Below are 18,476 nucleotides of genomic sequence, written 5' to 3'. Positions count from 1 at the left end.
GACATTAGAGGCATATATATTGATGACTGTAATATCCTCTTCTTGAATGGATCCGTTATCATTAAATAGTGTCCTTCTTTTTCTTTATGGCCTTCATTTTAAAGCCTTATTTTGTATGATATAAGCATTGCAACTCCTGCTTTCCTGTATTGTCCACTGGCATGAGATATCTTTTCCCATCCCCTCACTTTCAATTTATATGTGTCCTTTACCCTAAGGTGAGTCTCTTGTAGACAGACGATTGTAGACTCTTGCTTTTTTAATCCAATCTGCCACTCTGTGTCTTGATTTGATCATTCAGTGCATTGACATTCAAGGTAATTATTGATAAATATATATTTACTGCCATTTTAATCCTTGTTTTCCAGTTGATTCTATGTTTCTCCTTTGTTCTTTTCTTTGGTTGGATGATTTCCATTGATTTTATGCTTGTGCATTTTTCATTTTAGTTTTTGTGAATGTAATGTTTGGTTTTGATTTGTGGTTGCCCTGCTTTTTAAGTATGTTAACTCCTTGCTATACTGGCTTGCATTAGCCTGATAGTCATATAGGCTCAAACACATTATTTTAAAAAAGAGTCTAGATTTTCTTACTCTCCTTCCCCACATTCTATGATTTTGAGGTCCTTTTTTTAGCATCTTCATGTCTGTCCTTTTGTTATTCCTTGTGTTTATCATCACTTTTACAATAGGGTTTTTTCCCTTTTATATCTGTATACTGACTGAAGTGATTTTCCAGTTGTGATTTCCTCCATCCTATTTCTTCTTCTTTTTTATTTTAAGAAGAGGCCCTTCACTATTTCTTTTAGAACTGGTTGAGTAGTCCTGTGCTCTTTTAGCTTTTGTTTTTTGGAGAAATTATTTCTCCTATTTTAAATGATATTCTTGCAGGGTAAAGTATTCTAGGCTGAAAATGTTTCCTTTTTAGAACTTTGAATATGTCTTGCCACTCTCTTCTGGCCTGTAGTTTTCTGTAGAGAAATCAGAAGATAGTCTTATAGGAGTTCCCTATAATTAACACTTGGTGATTTTCTTGCTGTTGTTAGAATCCTCTTTTCTTTAAATGTTTCCATTTTTATTATAACATGTCTTGGTGTGGGCCTGTTTGGGTTCAACTTGTTTGGGGCCTTCTGTGCTTCCTGTATCTTAATATCCATTTTCTTTAGATTTGGAAAGTTTTCAGATATAACATCTTCAAATATATTTTCAATCCCCTTTTCTTTTTCTTCTCCTTCTGAAATTCCTATTATGTGTAGATTGGCCCACTTTCTATTATCCCACATTTGCTTTCATGTTTTTTCATTTGGTTTTCTGTCTGCTGTCCTGATTGGGTGATTTCCATTATTCTATCTTCCAAGTCATTTTTCATTCTGCTCTTCAGTGCCTTTGACTCAGTTTGCATCTCTGCAAGTGAATTTTCTAATTTTTCTTGGTTCCTCCTTATATTTTCTAGTTTCTTTCTAAAGGAATCTGACTACTGTTTATATCTGCTCTTAATTCCTTCAGTATTTTCATTATCTCCCTGTTGAACTCAGTGTCTATTACACTGCAGAGGTCTGGTTCATTGTTTGCTGCTTTAGGTGAATTCTCCTATTCTTTTAACTGGGAATGGTCCTTGAGCTTCTTCATTTTGCTTGTTTTTCTTTTGCTGTGAGTTTAGGGAAATCAAACTATAGTCTTGGAGGGCTATTTCTATGCAAGAGCAGCCCTTTGTGTTTTGTGGCAGGTTACTATTTATTTTTGGCACGGGAGTTTGGATATTTGCTGTCTCTTTCTTCAGTGTGAGCAGGCTGCTATCCCCAGGGTGCTGAGTGTGTCTTCAGGGAGAAGGAAGCAATGGGTAGGGCTAGTTTTTAGTGGCTGCTTGCTGGGCTCTTGACATTACAAGGACCTGCAGGAAGGTGGTGAAGGTACTCCTAGTTGCAGGACCCTGGAAGGTGGCAATGAGCCTCAGGCAGATTTAGGCAGTGCCTGGATCATTTGGCAGTGGCAGCAGCCACCTGTAACCAGCACAAGAGGTGCCCAGTCTCCAGCAGCACAAGCAAATAGCCTCTTACCACCCGTAGCCTGCACCAGAGGCACCCCAACATCTGTAGAGTCCATGTGTGCAGTGAAATAGATTTATATCGTGCTCTGCCCCTCCTCCTCTCACCCTCTCAAACAATGGTGCCTTGCCTCTCCTGTGGGCCCAGACCTCCTCCAGGGTTTCCTCTGCTGTGGCATTCTGCTCCTCAGCCAGTGGCACACCACTCCCTAGCCCCTCAGGCTGTCTCCACACAGCCATCCCTAGTCATTTTCCTGGAACTGACCTCTGGAGCCTGAGTCTCAGTGCCCAGCCCCTGCCCAAGTGTCTCAGGCTGTGGTGTCTGGGGCAGTGGTGCAGATGATCTGTGCATCTCTCATTCAACTTTGCCCTCCTCAGTCCAGCTGCAGTGCTTTTCTCTGCGACTTTAAGATCCCTCTGTCTTGGCTGTTCTCCCCATCAGTTAGGTGGCTTCCCAGGGTACAGCTTCCTTTTCTCTTTTGCAGATCCTTCTCAAGAATGCTAGCCCCATCCTGATTCCCTTTCTCTCTCTCTCTTTTTTTCTTTTTTTCTAATCAGTTTTGTGGAGAATTTCTTGCCCTTTCTGGAGGTTTAAGTTCTGCCAGCATTCAGATGTTTTGTGCAAATCGCTCTACAGGTGTATTTTTTTGATGCGTTTGTGGGAGAATGTGAGCAAGACATCTTACTCCTCCAACATCTTGATCCTTCTATGTTCCTCTTAATTTCAGTTTGGCATAAATAATAGTTGATACATTAGTGGTAAAAAGAAATGCCCATACAGAAATGGGTGCATGTGAAATTGGTGAAGGATGAATAAAGTCCATTGACTTTCCTTGTCAGCATCCTCATCTTAACACTGTACCATAGTTTTTACAAGATGTTACCACTCTAGGAAACTATATATATATAGGATTTCTCTGTATTTTTTCTTATAACTACATGTGAATCTACATTATTCCTAGAGAGTAGCTGCACAGTAGTGTTTAGTGTCAGAGAGTATCAGCTTCAATCCCATGTGTGTGATCTCTTAACCTCCCAGAGCCTCAGACCTTCAGGTACACAATAAGGGTAAAGGTAGCTCCTATCCCAGAGGCTACTTTTCTGGCTTATTTAGTTTTTATTTGCTTATGTTACCCAGGGTCAGTTTCTGTTGCTTACAACAACACCAGTTTGACTTAAATATAGGATATTACTTTATAGTAGGATATCAGGTGACCAAGATAATATATTTTATCATCTAGTTAAAGGTATAAATGACTAGTTGGCAGCAAGATAAATCTTCTACTGAAAAACTAGACAAAATACATACATAGAAAAGCTGAATTTTACAAAACCATGCTTTTTTTTCAAGATTAGAGAAAGAACTACAAAAGATGGGTGGCAAAAGGTCCTAGAGAAAAGTAAAACACATTTGGATGAGTCCAATATATCACACTGCTTTTCCCTTAAGATTTTGATAGCTTGCAAGAAGCATAGACACAAGTTGAGAACATGAGAAGAAAGCCAAGCTGAAGGCAGGAGCTAGGCAGAGTTCCTGCTGGAAAATAAGCTGGTGCTCAAGGATAGCAAGGCTCTCAGGACACACAGATCCAAGACCTGGGTGAGAGGTCAGGCACAGAGACACGAGTTCACATTCTGCTGTTTTCACCCAGAGATGTTTGCTGATTGCTAAGTGGGGAATCATAAAAGGCCAAGGAGACAAGCAGAAAACTCTTCTAGATGTCAAAGAGAGAGCATCACTTTCATCTCACAGTGCTAAGAAGACAAAACTGGAGCACAGGACTCCTTAGGAAAAGGGACAAAGAGAGGAAGAGAGCGAGTTTTGAGATGATAAAAGAAACGGACTGGTTTAAAATGTTCCTCCCCTAATATATCTTCCCACTACAAGCTAAAATAAAACAATATTCTGGAAGAATGTAGTGTCATATAGAGGCTCTCTATTCCATCATTCAGGGAAAAATTCCAAAAGTAGCATGCATACTATGAAATAAAATACAGAGAAAAAGCAGAAAATAGAAACAGATCTATGGATGACTCATATATTACCATCTTAAGCTATGGATTTTAAAATAACTCTGATTAATGTGTTCAAGAAAATAAATAACAAAAATTTTTAAAAACCTGAAAGGGAGAATTTTAGGGAGAATTAGAATCTATAATTGTTTTGAAACTGGACATTATAGAACTCAAAATGCAATCACTGAAATTACATATTCAAGAGATGAGTCTTAGTGCAGATCGGACACAGATGAAATGAAGAAAAGTGGACTGTATAAGTGCATAGAAAATACCCAGGCTGAATTTTGAATTGGGTAAAAATGAATAGAAATTATATACATGATCATAAGATTAAGCAGATGTGTAACTACAATCCCAAAATATATGAAGTAGAGAATGGGGGGGGTGAAGCCCAATTTTATACAATAATGGCCAAGAATGTTCCAAAACTGATTAAAAAATATAAAATCATATATTGAAAAATTTTATGAACCATTAGAATGTTAAATGAAAAGAAAGCCACATCCAGAGACATCTTAATGAAACCATTGAGAGTCTAAAACAAAGAGAAAAACTTAAAAGCAACCACAATAAACTATTTCAAAGGACTAACACTAAGTAACACTAAGACTGACAAGCATGATTAATAAAAAGAAAGCCATACCTAGGTTCTTAAAACAAAAAGAAAATCTGCCAGGAAGTAGGAGGCATTGCCTTCAAGGAGCAAAGAGTAAGAATGGCAACTGACTTCTCAACAGAAACAATTGAATCCAGTAGAAAAAGGAATGATACTGTAAAGTAGTAAAGAAACTAATATCTAACCTAGAATTCTCTGCCCAGTGAAACTACCATTCAAAAGTGAGGATGAAATACTTCCCCAAACAAACAAAAATCAGCCTAAACTAAAATAAGAAAGAGGATTTATAGGTTAGCATAAAAACGACCGTGTTCAGAAGTACAGATTCAGGAACAAAAATAAATGTGTAAATATATGGGTCAATCTCAAGAATTATTAAGGATACAGAAGAGTAGAAATACTGTCTAGTTGTATTTAAAATATATTCAAAAATAAAATATACCAATAATATGAAAAGTGAGAGGTGAAATGGAGTAACATTATTCTATGGTAAATGAGCTGTGGTGAAAGTGGGGAAGTGCTAATTATACTAGACAAATACACAGTAAGGACTCAGGGATGCATGTTATAACATCTAGTTAACTATTCAAACAATAGCAATGGAATGCATGACAAGCTAAGGAGAGGGCATATATAACAAAAAACATATGGAGTAATATAAAAGGAAGCAGGAAAGCAGAGAAAATGAAACCTAGAAAGGTAAAAAAAATGCAAGAGAAAGCAAAGAGTAAAATTGTAGGTATAAACTCAAATATGTCAGTATTTACATAAAATATAAATTGACTAAATACTCCAGTTAAAAAAATAATGTCTTACTGGATTATTTTAAAATCTGTGCTGTGAAAGAGAATCTCACTCTACATAAAAATACAAATAAGCTGAACATCAAAGCATGGAAAAATACATACATACACACAATAATCAAAAGACTGGAGGTTTACCTACAAATATCATACAGTCAATTTCAAAGAAAGAAGCACTACTGGAAATAGAGAGGGATTGCTTGTAGTGGTGAAGAATCTATCAGGAAGACATGACAATTTTAAATGTGCATGTACCTAAGGAACATATATTCAAAACATGCACAACATACATTGATAGAAATTTAAAAAAAGGAAATAGAAAATCTGCAATTGCTTTGATAGGGTTTAACATGCCTCTCTCTGTAACAGAATATGCAGACAAAATGCCAAAAAGGATATAAAACCTTTTTGCACTGTGATTAACAAACTTGACCTAATTTACATGAACAATGTACCCGACAACTGCAGAATTTGCATACTTTCCAAATATCATAAAACATTTTATATATATTATATTATATATATATAAACACACACACACACATGCAAACACAGAAACATATCACAATGTGTGGCATGCACCTGAGCCAGGCTTAGAAGACAATTTATGGTCTTAAATGTGCATGTAAGAAAGAAAAGAGCTGAAACATCAATGGCCTAAACCTCAAATTCTGTACTCTACAAAACTCTCCTTCATAAGTGAAGTTGAAATAAAGACTTTCTTAGTCAAACAAAATTGAGGGAATTTGTTGCCAGTAGACCTGTCTTGCAAGAGATGTTCAAAGACCTTCGTTAGAGAAAAGCAAAATTATACAGATCAGAAATTCAGATCTACATAAAGGAAGCACAGTGAAGAAGAAACAGATAACAGTAAAATAAAAACCTTCATATTTTTGATTCTTAACTCATCTAACAGATAACAGTTTGTTCAAAATAATAATAGCAACAATGTATTTGATTATACATACATATGTATGCATTATACATAATACATGAATGTATGCTTCTGTATGCTTAAATATGAGTGAAGTAAATGACAGCAGTGATACAAAGAATGGGAGGGAGAATTACATTTGTTTTGTCATCATAAGGTACTTTCACTATTCATGAAGTAATGTAACTTGAAAATGGACCTGTTTCAGTTGTAAATGTATATTGCAAACTCTAGGGCAATCACTAACAAAATTAAAAAAGGAAGTATAACTAATATTTGAAGATAGGGGAAAATGGAATAATATAAAATGCTCATTTAAAACCACAAAATACAGAAAAATAGTGGACCAAAAAGACAGGAACAAAAAACAAGATAATAAATAGAAAACAGCAATGAGTATGGCAGATACTAATCCAACCATATCTGTAATCACCCTGAACACCAATGGTTTAAAAGACAGATTGTCAAAATGGATCAAAAAAACAAGACCCAATATGGTGTTTTCTGCAAAAAAAACAAAAACAAAAAAAAAATCCGCTTTAGATATAAAGAAATATATACCACGCTGATATTAATCAAATGAAAGCAAGAGAAACTATATTAATCAGACATAGCTGACTTCAAAGCAAGAAGTTATCAGGACAACTTAAGAGTGAAATACTGAAAACTTGTCACCAAAACTAGAAACAAGAGAATGACAGTCATTATTCAAAACTGTATTGGAGGTCCTGACCAAGGAAGTAAAAATAAATATAATAGCAATTGAAAAAGACAAAGTAAATTCTCATAGTATATGTAGAAAAGTGAAAAGAACACATAAGCTAGTAGAATTAATGAGAATTCAGTATCACTGCCACATACATGTTAATATACAAAAGCAACTGCCAGTAATAAGTAACTAGAAACTGAAATGGAAAAAACTGGTAATATTTAAACTATCAATTGAAATAGGAGTAAATCTAACAAAAGACATATATGATACCTATAGAGGAAAATAACAAAATTATAAAAATTTAAAAGCACTCGATAAATAGCATACATCACATTCATGAGTTTTAAGACATGTTATTAGAAAGATGTCAATCCTCCAAAATTGATATAGATCCTGTCCAATCTCATAAAAAATCCTAGCAGATTAAAAAAAAAAAGCCAATAAGCTGGTTTAAAAATGTATTTGGGGGAGGAGTTCCCATCGTGGCTCAGTGGGTAATGAATCCGACAAGGAACCATGGGGTTGCAGGTTCTATCCCTGGCCTTGCTCCGTGGGTTAAAGATCCAGTGTTGCAGTGAGCTGTGGTGTAGATTGCAGACGCGGCTCGGATCCCGTGTTGCTGTGGCTGTGGTGTAGGCTGGCAGCTACAGCTCCAATTCGACCCCTAGCCTGGGAACCTCCATATGTCCTTGGAGCGGCCATAGAAAAGGCAAAAAGACCAAAAAAAATGTATGTGGGGGAATTCCCATTGTGGCTAAGTGATAGCAAACCCAACTAGTATCCATGAGGATGCGGTTCGATCGCTGCCCTTGCTTAGTAGGTTAAAAGAGATCCAGTGTTGCCATGAGCTGTGGTGTCGGTCACAGACACATGGATTGGATCCCGCACTGCTGTGGCTATGGCTTAGGCTGGAGGCTACAGCTCTGATTACACCCCTGGCATGGAGGCCTCCCTGTGCTGAGGATGCAGCCAAAAAAATTTTTTTTAATTTAAAAAAAAAGATGTATGTGAGGAAAAAGGAAGACTCAGGAAACTGGAGGCTCACAGGACCCAAGGTAGGGACACTGTGATGCTAAGTAATTAAGACAATAGGCACTGCATGGGGATAGCCCAGGTCTACAACCTTGGCACTATTGACACTGGGGATGGCGATTCTCTATTACAGAGCTGTCCTGTGTGATGTGGGATGTTCCCAAGCAGCCCTGGCCTCTAGTCCTTAAGTGCTAGCAATACACAACACCCCCCCCACACACACACACCACCACACACACACCACCACCACCAACAAAATATCTCCAGAAATTGCAAAATGCCCCTGAAGGGTGCAAAATCTCCCCCAGTTGAGAACTACTGGAATAGACAAATAGAGCTCATAAAACACACATAGAGAATGAGAAACAGACCATACACACATGGTTCCTTGATTCATGACAAAGGCATTGCTTCATACTGTTGAAAAAACTCAATTCCAAATGATCTGTAGATCTAATTGTTCAAGGTGAAAATTAAAACAAAATTTCTAGATGACGCTAAAGGAGAATATCTCATGGCCTTGGGCTAGACAATGATTTCTTAAATAGGAGACATAACAGTACAAACCACGAAGAGGGAGAGATGATTTATTGGACTTTATTTTTTTATTTTATTATTATTATTATTTTTTTGTCTCTTTGCTATTTCTTTGGGCCGCTCCCGCAGCATATGGAGGTTCCCAGGCTAGGGGTCAAATCGGAGCTGTAGCCACCGGCCTATGCCAGAGCCACAGCAATGCAGGATCCGAGCTGCGTCTGCAACCTACACCACAGCTCACGGCAACGCCGGATCGTTAACCCACTGAGCAAGGGCAGGGACCAAACCCGAAACCTCATGGTTCCTAGTCGGATTCATTAACCACTGCGCCACGACGGGAACTCCTATTGGACTTTATTAAAGTAAGAACTTCTGTTCAGCAAATGACACATTATGGAGTAAAAAGGAAAACCACAATGTTGGATAAGATATTTCTAATACAAATATCTGACAAGGACCATTGACCAGAATAAATACAGAACTCACACAGTAAGAAAGGCAGATAACCCAGAAGAAAAATTGGCAAAGGGCTTGAGACATTTCTCCAAAAGAGAATATTCATGCGGCAATAAATGTAAGACTAGGGACACTGCCTCATCAGTCATTAGAAAAATACAAATTAAAATCACATGAGATACTACTGCAATTCTACTAAAATGGCTAAAATGTAAAAGTCAGACAAGGCCGGGTGTTGGTGAGGATTTGGAACTGAAACACCTGCATGATGCTGGCGGGTGTATATACAGGCACAAGCACTGTGGACCTGTGGACACTTTGGCAATGCTCATGAAAAGTGAACCTTCCCCAAGTTCTCCTGTAGGAGGTGGTTTGGTGACCCACCCGGATCACCTTTACAGGCCAGGGCACCCACTTCCAGCTTTGTTCCAGAGAACAACTGTGCCGATGGGAGCTGCCGCAACTGGAAACACCCACAATGCTGGGCTCACCCCCTGGTGGGGGGCGCCCACAGCCAGTTCCTGGCTAACTGAAAGTTACAAAACTCCTCAGGGGGTGACTCTGCAGTGCCATTCATCCCCAGAGCCCCATGGAATCAGGCTGCTGGGAACTCCAGCTGCAAGTGTAGTTTGGCTTCCCCCATGCCCTCACGTCCTTACAGGTTTCTCCAGAGAGTGTGCTTTCTATATGTCACCTGCTCTACAATACTCATCTCAGGCTCTGCCTCTGGTCATGTGACCCCAGACACTCAGATGTACTCCACAGAAATGTATGACTCTGTGCAGCTGGGACACAAGCCAGGATGCTCACAGCAATGCCAGTTGTAACAGGCATCCCAGATGTCCATCAACATATAGGGGATAAATCAGTTTCTTCTCATGGTGGAATATTACACTGCAATGAAAGGGAACACAGTACACTACACCACACCAACACACGTGCCTCCCCAAACATACTGATGAGGGAAAGAAGTTGGACACGAAAGAAAGCATGTTCTACATGTACATTTATATAAAGCTCAGAACAATCGGTGAGCCCTAAATGACAGGACTTCTGAGCAAGCTCACTTTCTGAGAAGGTAGTAATTGGAGGGGTCAATGGGGGTGCTTCTGAGATGCTAATAATGTCCTCTTTCTTGCTTTGGGTATGTACATGCTCATTAACTCTATAAGTATCATTTAGACCCCTACATATGTAGGTTATATATAATAAAATCCATTTTAAAAAAGGGATCACATTCTTAAATATTCAGTAATAAATCATACAAATGCACTGCAGGTTTACTTCCTCACTCAGCCCCAAGAATTTTCCATCTCAATCACTCATCCAGCAGAGAGTCAATGAACACTAACCATGCACCAGGCACTGTTCTGAGCTCTGGGGATGAAGCTGTGAAATAAGACACCCTGGCTCTAATGGAGCTTACAACCTCGGCAAGGCTCTTACCTGGAATCCATCACCTGTCTGTTTGCCTGGGAGGCTCATGGAGCATAGAGAGAGGTGTTTATTCAAAAACACATGTGCAAGGGAGTTCCTGCTGTGGCACAGTGGAAACTAATCTGACTAGGAACCATGAGGTTGCAGATTCGATCCCTGGTCTCACTCAGTGGGTTAAGGATCTGGCATTGCCATGAGTTGTGATGTTGGTAACAGAGGCAGCTCAGATCCTGCATTGCTGTGGCTGTGGTGTAGGCTGGCTGCTGTATCTCTGATTGGACCCCTAGCCTGGGAACCTTCATATGCTGCAAGTGCAGCCCTAAAAAGCAAAAAATAAAAATAAAAACAGGTGTGCAAGGATAATCTTTGAGATAATAACTTGTGACAGAACAGAAACAGGAGCTTATGGAAGACTGCCTTTCAGGTTCATCTCCCCAAAATAACCTGCAATCACCCACTGAGATATCAGCAGTGAACCCCATAGGCTAAAGAGGAGGAGGTCACCCCCCAAGCCACCTCAACCTCCAGAACTTTTGTGCCCTAAAGGGAGAGTAAATTGTCTCCAAAACATGAATTTCTCTCCAGCCTGCTAGGATTCGGCCTCAAATTCATATTCATATTCTATTCAGTAGGAAGAAAATTTAAAAGTAGGACATTCCTCAGATTCCCACCTCTGTGCATGGGTCCCCCCTGCACCCAGTGCAGCAGCAACAGTAGTAAGAAAGAGGATGTAGGACAGGCAGGGAAGGACTCCCAACCCTCAGCTGAGATGAACACAGGGCAAGGGTGGCTGGGAGTGAGCATGGGCACTTCCTGGGTTTTGAAAGTATTAGTCAATCTTACAATTGAGCTTTTCTGACCTACAAAACTTCAATTTCATAAAGGTTCACTGAAAATTCACTCAGCACTAAGCACATGGCCCTGTCGGTCAGCAGAGTGCTCCCCTCCTCCACACCCTGACCCCTTCCAAGAGGTTTCCTTCTGTTTGGAAACCCCTCAATGACCCTCATGAAAGCTTCTCCAGGCCAAGGGGGCTGGGACAGCCTGACCTCCTCCCTGCATTCCCAATGGACACCCCATAAGTGAGAGAGTGAGTCCCTCCAAACAACCAGATGCTGCCCAAATCCCGTGAGCACCATGAATGAAGCACAGAGCAGTATCTCATTTCCTCACAGACATGGCTCCATCCCATCTGATGGGCATCTAAGTGAGGTCCCACCCAGAGCACGAGCAGCCCCAGTGCCCAGGAGAAGGTGCACTGACCAGAGCAGAAAGTACAGCCAACTTCCAGGTCCCTCCTCATGAGATAAAAAGTGTGTGTCTGTGTGTCTATAAGAGATAGGCACAGGAAGCAGTAGACTGGCTACAGAGGATGGCCCTCACCATGGCTGGTGGGCAACATCCAAACCCTAAGGCCCAAATAGAACAAAAAGGTACAAGAAGGGTGAACTCACTCTGTCTGCTGAGCTCAGATACCCATCTTCTCCCCTGGACACCAGGGCTCCTGCTCCTCAGGCCTTCAGACTCGATGAGTTACAGCACAGGGTTTTCTGGTTCTGCAGCTTGCAGATTGCAGACTGGGAGTTCTGACCTCCATTATCACATGAGCCAATTCTTATCTTTATACATACACATACATTAAAAATGTAGGTATTTATGTATGTATATATGTGTGTGTAATATATCAGAGGTATAAGTATGTATGTGTATAATATATATGTCCTATTGGTTCTTTTTCTCTGGAGAAACAGAATAGCCCTACAGTAGCCCTAATACACAGGGCTATTAATTAGGATGATCTAAATATGTCCTTTGCCCTACTTGCCCTGTAGTTGAAAAGTCAAAATGTATATTCATTAAAATTAGGTTCTCAAAGTGCCTCCTGCCAAGTATACTTCCTGGCGCTTGAATAAAATCATTTAATCACAGATTTTGCATATCTCTCTTAAGGAAGACTAACTTAATGCTCATGCAATTCAAATTGCTATTCAGCTGTGTGCAATTTCAGTGACAACCGTCCCCATTTGCACATTCATGCATCGCTAACCACAGGCTGTGGCATGAGGCCAACAGAGGGAAGGCCATCCTCCAAAGGGGCAAGTGTGGGACCCTCACAGCAGCCGGCAGAGTGGAACACATTTGGCCTTGTTCGCTGGGTGTGCATTGCCCCAACCCCAGTGCAAGGCTGCATGGAGAAGAGAGGGGAGTCCTAACCCCCCCCCAACTCCTCTGTTGGAATGTTAGCCCTCTCAAACATCCCAGCCCACTCACCTTCAGCTCCTGCCCTCACCTGCGGCACCAATGTCTTCATCAGCCAGTCCCTTTCACAAGGCAGATGAAGGCATCATCTAAAAAGACAGGACAAACTGGTTTCAAAGGAAACATGAAAGTCTTGCAAATGATGCAGGATTTTATGAAGTCAATAATGTGATTTTAGAAAACACAGACTCTCTTGCAGAGGCAATCCCAAATGAGGACATGGCAGAGTCAAGAACTGAAAAGAACAATTACATGAATGATGACAATGCAGATATTGTCAAAGAAAAATTATTTGAATTAGGAAATGTTCTTGGCAGAGCAGTCACAGAGACTTTATAATGGGCAATTAGGAAGGGAATGGGTAAAAAAAATTGTGGTATATTCATAGTATGAAATAGTACATGGTAATAACTAAGAGTGAACTGCAAAGAAGAGCAATTTGTACGAATATCACAGATGCTGTGTTTAGTGAAAAGCCAGATGCAAAATAACACATGATGGTAATTCCATTTACATGAAGTTCAGGAGCAGGGTATCTTATTTATGGTCAGGGAAGTCCTCAGTGGGGAGGAGCTGCTGACTGTGAACCAGCACAAGAGACAACTCTGGGATGATGGAAATGTTCTACATCTATATTTGGATGTCACCAGATATAAAAAGGGTCACTGAGCTGAATTCTTAAGATGTTTACACTTCACCATAAGTTACACCGTAATTAAACATTTTAAGTGTATTCTTGTGTAAGTGATGAAACCCTTGAATGACTCTTCAAAAACGTCTTTTTGGTTCTATGAAAGCAAGCATAAAATGAGGGATATCTTATTGTACTGTTATCCAACCTTGTTAGGAAAATTATACGCACACACAAAAAAATGCAATTCTTGCCACTCACAAAAAGACAAATATTGTCTGATGACACCCTTATATGAGGTACCCAGAGCAGCCCAATTCACAGACAGAAGGCTGGGGGAGGGGAAGCATGAGGGCTTAGTGTTTAATGGGGACAGAGCTGCAGTTTGGGAAGATGAAAATAGTTCTGGAGATGGAAGATGGTGATGGCAGCACAACAACGTGAATGCCAATGTCCAGTTACTGCCACTAAACAGTCCACTGAAAAATGGTTAAAATGGTAAATTTTGTGTTATGTATATTTCACCACAATAAAAATTTGGGAAAAATCAACACCTGACTCTTTCTCCATTTTAAAATTAGCTTAGAGTTGTGATTACTATCTAAGGAGTAAATGTAAGATCAAATTATTTTCCTAATTTTCACTTCATTGTTTTAAGGTGAAGTTTCAATCAAGTTTTTGTTTTTAGTTTTTTTAGAAACACTTAATAACAAAAATCCACAACCCACTGTTAGTGAAGTCCCTTATGAGGCCTTTTGCCAAAGGCCAAGTATCCTAGCATTACAAGGACCTGCAGGGACAGGAGCCAGAGTCTGAGGGACCCGCCAAGTTAATTCAAATTTGTTTTTCTTAAAATATATTTTAAACATCCCCCCCAATTTGTATAATAAAGAGCAACATGCCTTCTTACAGGCCACATATAACAAATTAGAACACAAATTAGACTGTGTGCAGACACTGGAATAAAGTTCCCCACAATTTCTGTGCAAAATTTAATTTCTCTAAACATGTCTCACGGGTTAAGAAGGCTAAAGCTCTGCTTTGGGCATTCTCAAGAGTCAATGAGTTTTTCTAAAAATTTATTTTATTGAAATACAGCTTATTTATAATGTCATGTTAATTTTTGCTATACAACATGATTCAGTTATACATAAACATAATTCTTTTTTATTATAGTTTATCACAGGAGATTGGCAATAGTTCCAGTAGGTCCTTGTTGTTTACCCACCCTATATGTATAATCTGCATTTGCTAATTCCAAACTCCCAATCCATCCCTCCCCCATTCCCCCTTGACAACCACAAGTTTGTTTTCTGTTTGTTAGTCTGTTTATGTTTTGTAAATAAGTTCACTTGTGTCATATTTTAGAGTCCACATACAAGTGATACCATATATTTGTCTTTGACATACTTCACTTAGTATGATAATCTCTAAATCTATTCATGTTGCTGCAAATGGCATTATTCATTCTTTTTTTATGGCTGAGTTATAGTCCACTGTGTGTGTGTGTGTACCAAAGAAGAGTCAATGATTTTTTTCATTGTACTTACAGAAAATCATAAAAGTGAGCACACCAGATAGCCTTTCTCAATCACATTCAGGAAATACTAGGAGGCACCTTGCATGGCATATACCAGTACTGTGTAGAAGTATGTCTAAGAGTGTGAAACACTGTACAGCTAAGCTGTAGGTAAAACCGCTACGATGCTCATAACCTCGACAGCAGCTAAAATCTGTGGAGTGGCCACTCTGTCCCAGTCCCATTCTGAGCATATTATTTTCATTATCTCATCTAAATCCCCAAAACAATCCCATGAGGTAGATGGTCTTAATATCCCAATTTACAAAGAGAGAAACTGAGGAGGTGAGGAGGGATGAAGTAACCTGTCAAGACCACAGAGCTGGTTAGCAGGGGGGCAGTCTGGTCTAAACTGCTACACTATGCCATTCTGAAAGAGATGTCATCTTGAGGTCAAATCATGGTACAGGAAGTTTAGCACTTGCAATTTTAGGGTGCTCTTTGAAAAGGAATGTGAGCTGGTACTTGCTATTGTTGGCAAGGCTGACACAGCCACAGTGGACTCCCCACCCTGGTTTACTTCTCTGCTGTCACAACTTGATAATCTTAATTCTGCACAAGGGTCCACATTTGATTTTGCACTGGCTTCCACAAATCATGTACCCATCGTGCTTACTGGTAATTCATATGTAAAATTAGTTCCTACCATCCCACTTTTCATCTAATTGGTTAGTTTAATTAAAGAGATAGAAAGGTGAGGGACTGAAAACACAATTCAGGGCGATCCACCTGTGAGACTCAAAACAGTCTTAGAATCCTGCAACCACCACAAAGCTCAAAAGGAAATGTGGCATTGAGGCTGAGATAAGATGTGATCACCTTCTGCAACCTTCCAGATAGGTGCTGGGTGGCACCCACACCCACTTCCCCTTCCTCCGGGAGACCCAGGGTGCTCTAGTCTGCCACCCTGCTCCTGGTCTGCCTGCAGCTCTTTGGAGGAGGCTGCCAGGAAGACATGACCACCAGCTGACCCTCGAGGGACATGTGGGGGCTCCTCACCTCACCCCCACCCTTGTCCTTGGCATGTGGGTGCCACTCGCCAGACCCACAGCCAGATTTATTTTGAAGGACGCAGCACTGTGTGGACCCTGGACTCACTGCACCCTGTTAAGGCCGCTACATAAACTTTAAGATTCTGGCACACCAGGCACAGAAATCTATTCTTCCTGCTCCCAAGACAAGCCCTAAGTCCCCTTGCTTGTTAAACCAGCCACCTACTCAGTCCAAACTGTGGCCTGCCTTCCAGCGTCCTGTCCCCACTTCCAACTTCCCCCCGGAACTCACAGGGCTTCCAACAAACAGGTCTGCCCACTCCTCAGACAGAGGGGGATGAGCCAATCAGTGCAGCTCATTCCTGGGCATGTGATCCAGCTCAGCCAATCAGAGTGACTTTCCCTTAGGCATGATTGCGCTCTCTCAGCTGGGCAGGATCCTGTGAGGTGCTGAGGAGGCCAGTCTGCTGGTCCAGGGCCCAGGACACGTCTGAGGGCTGGACCAAGGTAGCCCTGGAGACACCGGCAGTCACTGAACTCAAGACACAGTTCAGTGTGACACAGCCACAGTGGATGCCCCACCCTGGTAAAAGGCCCCCGCTACAGCCCCCAAGTTCCTCCTACCCCCGCGGGCCCCCTGGCCCTGTGACGCCATGGTCCCTGCGGTGCACGGCGGGGAAGCACGCTTTTCTGGAGGTGAGGACCGAGTGAAGGTAAACCACCTCCTGACTTTGTATACTGACTGTAGGTTGAGGTGATGGTGCTTTCCGGAGAGTGGGGGAAGAGAACATGGGAGGTGGGCAGATTTTGGCTCTCACGTGCTGTTCTAATGGGACCCCCAGGAGAATTTCTGTCGCATGGAGTGGTGTTTTCTTGGCATGGTGGAGGTCGCTCTGGAGAAACCTTGAGTAAAGCAGATGGCAGGGCTGGGCCTGTGATGTGTGATCCCCGGCCCATCTGCACAGTGTAGCAGGTGCTCTTGGGAAGGACACCAGGGCCAGAGGGCATGCGCCAGCCTCCGTGGTGGTCATCACATTTGATCCTTGAAAATGTGTCAGAAATAGACAAATATGTTCATCTCAGCTGCCTTTTAAGGGAAAGGGGTGCCTGGCTGTATGCTGGGTCTGGATGGGTTTGGTCTGAGGTACTAGAGCCACTTTTTTCGCGAGTCTGATGCTCTGAGCATTTGGACCTCCAGGACACGTCTGAGGAAGGGGCAAGAAATAGGGAGTGAGTCAGAGGGTCCCAGGTGGAGGGATGGGTTGGGGTAGGGTCAGAGCATTGTAAGAGCAGTGTTACCTACTCTTCCAGCTGAAGTTGTTTCTCAATCGTTCGCTGTATTCCAGTGCAGGTTGTTCTTTTCCCCATTCTCAACCACTCTCACCTTCAGCTTAAAAAGAGAGAAGGGCTTGCTGTAGTCACATACATTATGCATGAATAGGGTCCATTTATGGGACTGGTAAAAGAAGTTAATTTTTTCCATCAGAATCAACATGGAGCAAAACAGCCCACATTCAAAAAAGGCCCCCAGGATGCAAGGGCACCAGGAGGAGGAGCCCTCAGGGTTGACCCTCCCACTCACCTGGGGGGACAGTAGGAGTTTTTTTCTTTTGCAGAGGATTCAGTGGGCGTTGGCACTGACCTTGCCCACATCTCAGAAGACTGGGTAGTCCCAGCCAACATCAAGAACACAATAGTGAAAAGTGCCACAATAATAGCAAAATAATGCTGAGAATTATTCAGTAATTTCTAACAGCAATAGCTCTTCCTTCAGAATTGCTTAAGATTGGCATCTTTTTGGCTCAAGAGAGAACATTCCTTATTAGGGCAAAGTGAAAAGGAAAGCAACAATGCCCAAAAAGAGACAGAAAATGAAAAGCCACAAGCTTCTGCCAGTGAAGAGAAGGCAGTTTCTCTCTGCTGGTTCAAGAACAACTAGGCTGTATGGAGTACTCTATAAACAGCTGACTGTGGACTCGTTTGTTTTATCTCCCTCATTACAACATCAGTGTGTGCTGCCGAAAATGGCCAATTCTATAGCAAAGAATCATTCCTCAGAGAAGCTTCTGGGCCTCATTGCTGCTGAAAATGCTTTGGAAACAGAATTTTTTTTTTCTTTCCAGATTCCATAGGCCTCTGCCAAAGATGTGACCTGAACTGATTCTCACAGAATCCATATAAGGAAGGTTTTTACTTAATCTAGTCCAAATTTGCACTGCTTTATTCAAAAGTCATGTCCTTGAGAGGAGTTTAATATGCTGCCTCTCATCCTATCAACTCACCCAGTAATCCACTGTTTAACTAACCATCAACCGAAGCAACATCTAGAAGACCTGTGCTATGTTTCAGGCTGTGCTGTGCAGTCTGCAAGCAGCCTTCACTTAATCTTTGTAACAACACTATCGGGTAGGCATTTTTCATTATCC

At 41.2% G+C, this 18,476-nt stretch overlaps 1 pseudogene across 1 annotated transcript in view; it reads left to right on the top strand.

Annotated features, from left to right (window-relative positions):
• The first annotated feature begins 16,476 nt into the window (after positions 1 to 16,476).
• LOC146399388 (olfactory receptor 4D9-like) overlaps positions 16,477 to 18,476 on the top strand; it is a 29,129-nt pseudogene continuing 27,129 nt past the window's right edge. Inside the window, exon 1 of the transcript XR_014818331.1 lies at positions 16,477 to 16,763. The product of XR_014818331.1 is annotated as an olfactory receptor 4D9-like (transcript). The remainder of the gene's footprint in view (positions 16,764 to 18,476) is intronic.

The sequence above is a fragment of the Sus scrofa genome, chromosome 10, assembly GCF_054392235.1.
Source record: "Sus scrofa isolate SSC_HxYL_T2T_F1_AM1 chromosome 10, Sscrofa_HxYL_maternal_Yorkshire_Landrace_v2.0, whole genome shotgun sequence".
Classification (NCBI taxonomy): domain Eukaryota; kingdom Metazoa; phylum Chordata; class Mammalia; order Artiodactyla; family Suidae; genus Sus; species Sus scrofa.
Note: the sequence above shows the minus strand (reverse complement) of the source record. Positions and strands in the feature narration are given on the sequence as shown.